Below are 4,819 nucleotides of genomic sequence, written 5' to 3' on the forward strand. Positions count from 1 at the left end.
AGCTCTAGTAAATGGATTGCGGCGGATTTTTATAGCTGAGACTCCTACTATAGCCATTGATTGGGTTCAAATTAAAAAAATACAACTATATTAAGTGATGAGTTCATTATTCATCGTCTAGGTCTAATTCCAATACCTTCAGATGAATTCATTAATAAATTAAAGATTCCATGGAAATGTCAATGTATTAACTTTTGTACGAAATGTGCAGTAGAATTTATTTTGGATGTTAAATGTCGTGATGACAAACAATACCTCATAACAACATCTGATATAATACCATCTTTTCACAAAGAAATCCCAATTCCTTTGGTTAAACTTAATAATGGACAAGAATTATGCTTAAAAGCATATGCTATCAAGGGGATTGGCAAAAAACCACGCCAAATGGAATCCGACAATTAATATAGATTTTGATTGCTGTAACAACACTTCTTCTTATTTTCTGGAAGATTGTAATAAACGAAAACAATTTTATTTCAATATTGAAAGTTCAGGTGCATTAAAGCCTGAAAATATTATGCTAATAGGCCTAGAAACTTTAAAAAACAAATTAACCTTCTTATTGGATAAATTTAAATGTTAATACTGTAAATAGAATACCAAACCGGGTGTGTGTGTGTGTTGTGTGTATGTGCCCCCCCCCAAAAAAATGGAATAATAAATGATCAAATATTTATTTTGCTTTTAATTATTCAATAAATGCATTAAGACAGAAATTATTGAGCAAGAAATTGATTAGAAAAATTTAGTTTTTATTAAATCATATTTCGTTTTAACCTGATTAGAGTCGTTTAATTCTATATCTTCATTTAATGTATAAGATGAGAAGTTATTATAAATCCAAATGAAAAGTGCTAAACTTATCAAACAAATAGGAATTATAATAATAATAATAAGAACAGTCGAATTGATATTGATTGTTTCTTGTGTGTCATTTGGTATAGTTGAGTTGGTGGTTTCTTCTTTGGGAGTTTCTTCTGTTATTTCTAAAGTTGACTGGCTTTCTTCGGTTGTTGGTGGGGTGGTTGCCTTAATAATTATTATTTCTTCGGTTGAGACAACTGTATATGTTTTCGTCGCTGTATCATTTTCCCATGGTGGTGGTGTTGTGGCCATGGCCGGTCTTTCTTGAGGGGTTGTCGAGGGAGGAGTGGTTTCTGTTTCATCATCATAGGTGTAGTCATTTTCTGATGATGTTGTTGCCTGGCTTTCTTGAGGGGTAGATGCTGTCGTCTCCTCGTGGGTGTCGTCATTTATTGTGGTTGTGGTTATAGTTGTTGTCGAAGGAGGAGTGGTTTCTGTTTCATCATCATAGGTGTAGTCATTTTCTGATGATGTTGTTGCCTGGCTTTCTTGAGGGGTAGATGCTGTCGTCTCCTCGTGGGTGTCGTCATTTATTGTGGTTGTGGTTATAGTTGTTGTCGAAGGAGGAGTGGTTTCTGTTTCATCATCATAGGTGTAGTAATTTTCTGATGATGTTGTTGCCTGGCTTTCTTGAGGGGTAGATGCTGTCGTCTCCTCGTGGGTGTCGTCATTTATTGTGGTTGTGGTTATAGTTGTTGTCGAAGGAGGAGTGGTTTCTGTTTCATCATCATAGGTGTAGTCATTTTCTGATGATGTTGTTGCCTGGCTTTCTTGAGGGGTAGATGCTGTCGTCTCCTCGTGGGTGTCGTCATTTATTGTGGTTGTGGTTATAGTTGTTGTCGAAGGAGGAGTGGTTTCTGTTTCATCATCATAGGTGTAGTCATTTTCTGATGATGTTGTTGCCTGGCTTTCTTGAGGGGTAGATGCTGTCGTCTCCTCGTGGGTGTCGTCATTTATTGTGGTTGTGGTTATAGTTGTTGTCGAAGGAGGAGTGGTTTCTGTTTCATCATCATAGGTGTAGTCATTTTCTGATGATGTTGTTGCCTGGCTTTCTTGAGGGGTAGATGCTGTCGTCTCCTCGTGGGTGTCGTCATTTATTGTGGTTGTGGTTATAGTTGTTGTCGAAGGAGGAGTGGTTTCTGTTTCATCATCATAGGTGTAGTAATTTTCTGATGATGTTGTTGCCTGGCTTTCTTGAGGGGTAGATGCTGTCGTCTCCTCGTGGGTGTCGTCATTTATTGTGGTTGTGGTTATAGTTGTTGTCGAAGGAGGAGTGGTTTCTGTTTCATCATCATAGGTGTAGTCATTTTCTGATGATGTTGTTGCCTGGCTTTCTTGAGGGGTAGATGCTGTCGTCTCCTCGTGGGTGTCGTCATTTATTGTGGTTGTGGTTATAGTTGTTGTCGAAGGAGGAGTGGTTTCTGTTTCATCATCATAGGTGTAGTAATTTTCTGATGATGTTGTTGCCTGGCTTTCTTGAGGGGTAGATGCTGTCGTCTCCTCGTGGGTGTCGTCATTTATTGTGGTTGTGGTTATAGTTGTTGTCGAAGGAGGAGTGGTTTCTGTTTCATCATCATAGGTGTAGTCATTTTCTGATGATGTTGTTGCCTGGCTTTCTTGAGGGGTAGATGCTGTCGTCTCCTCGTGGGTGTCGTCATTTATTGTGGTTGTGGTTATAGTTGTTGTCGAAGGAGGAGTGGTTTCTGTTTCATCATCATAGGTGTAGTAATTTTCTGATGATGTTGTTGCCTGGCTTTCTTGAGGGGTAGATGCTGTCGTCTCCTCGTGGGTGTCGTCATTTATTGTGGTTGTGGTTATAGTTGTTGTCGAAGGAGGAGTGGTTTCTGTTTCATCATCATAGGTGTAGTCATTTTCTGATGATGTTGTTGCCTGGCTTTCTTGAGGGGTAGATGCTGTCGTCTCCTCGTGGGTGTCGTCATTTATTGTGGTTGTGGTTATAGTTGTTGTCGAAGGAGGAGTGGTTTCTGTTTCATCATCATAGGTGTAGTAATTTTCTGATGATGTTGTTGCCTGGCTTTCTTGAGGGGTAGATGCTGTCGTCTCCTCGTGGGTGTCGTCATTTATTGTGGTTGTGGTTATAGTTGTTGTCGAAGGAGGAGTGGTTTCTGTTTCATCATCATAGGTGTAGTAATTTTCTGATGATGTTGTTGCCTGGCTTTCTTGAGGGGTAGATGCTGTCGTCTCCTCGTGGGTGTCGTCATTTATTGTGGTTGTGGTTATAGTTGTTGTCGAAGGAGGAGTGGTTTCTGTTTCATCATCATAGGTGTAGTAATTTTCTGATGATGTTGTTGCCTGGCTTTCTTGAGGGGTAGATGCTGTCGTCTCCTCGTGGGTGTCGTCATTTATTGTGGTTGTGGTTATCGTTGTTGTCGAAGGAGGAGTGGTTTCTGTTTCATCATCATAGGTGTAGTAATTTTCTGATGATGTTGTTGCCTGGCTTTCTTGAGGGGTAGATGCTGTCGGTCTCCTCGTGGGTGTCGTCATTTATTGTGGTTGTGGTTATAGTTGTTGTCGAAGGAGGAGTGGTTTCTGTTTCATCATCATAGGTGTAGTATTTTTCTGATGATGTTGTTGCCTGGCTTTCTTGAGGGGTAGATGCTGTCGTCTCCTCGTGGGTGTCGTCATTTATTGTGGTTGTGGTTATAGTTGTTGTCGAAGGAGGAGTGGTTTCTGTTTCATCATCATAGGTGTAGTCATTTTCTGATGATGTTGTTGCCTGGCTTTCTTGAGGGGTAGATGCTGTCGTCTCCTCGTGGGTGTTCGTCATTTATTGTGGTTGTGGTTATTGGTTGTTGTTGTTAAGGGTGGCGTAGTTCCTATCTCTTCATCTGAAGTTGACGGGCTTTCTTGAGGGGTGGATGCTGTCTCCTCATCAGTATCATTTTCTGTTGATATTACTACCAGTCTTGGTTTGGCTGTTGTTGAGTTGCTAATAAGAGGTTTAGTTATCTTTTTCTTTTTAGTTGTTGTTGTGTTGTAAGCTGCTCTCTCATTTTCTGAAGTTATCATTAGTGAGACAAATGTAGATGTTTCCGTCACTGTAACATTTTCCCATGATGTTAGATGGGCTGTTGATGTTTTCTCATTTTCAATTAAGTGGGAAGTTGTAATTGGTGTAGTTGTGTTTTTCTTTTTGGACCACATACAACTTTTGGTAAATCCAACTATTAATATGAGTATTAGCACATTCATTTTCTTTTAGTGTCAGGAAAAGGTTGATATGTGAATCGATCAAAATTCACAGAAGAAATGAAATAAATTTGCTGTGATTTACTATATTTATATGGTCCACTAGGAAAATCGAGCACAAGACACTGCCAGGATAGTAGGCTGTCACAAACCCCGTTAACAGCACTAGCCTGTGTGAGAGAGAGACACACACACGTCCACTCTCTCCGGGAGGCAGCGTGCCACTGTAAAGAAAAGGAGCCGGAGGATCATTTTTTATCTCCTCTCTCCATGGTGTAGGTGCCGAAGCACTCAACTATCTTTTAATATCAAATCATGTTTGCTCCCAGTATGTGATTTACCTACCAATTTCAGAAGATTTTCGCAAATTTTTAGGCTAATTTCCTTACAAACGGTGATTTACTAAAAAAAAAAAAAAAAAATAGATTTAGTTTTGTTAAAAAAAAAAATATAGCATATTGGAATAATACAAAAATCTATTAATTTCTTTTAATAATTTTTAGTTTTACATTATCATTTTTAATGTATAATTTCTTATTTGAACATATTAAGGAAATTTAATGCTGCTTCCTCTTGATTTTCATAATTAATACAATTCTCCTCTTCATTTAATTCTCCAACTAAAGGAGCTACTATTTTACTATTTTCCACATCTAAATTACACTTCTCTGCCTCTTTAAAATCGTCCTCATTAACTTTTTTCTCAATTTTTATTCGTTTGAATGGTGGTTCTTCAGCTGTG

This window comes from Procambarus clarkii, chromosome 13, assembly GCF_040958095.1.
Source record: "Procambarus clarkii isolate CNS0578487 chromosome 13, FALCON_Pclarkii_2.0, whole genome shotgun sequence".
NCBI lineage: Eukaryota > Metazoa > Arthropoda > Malacostraca > Decapoda > Cambaridae > Procambarus > Procambarus clarkii.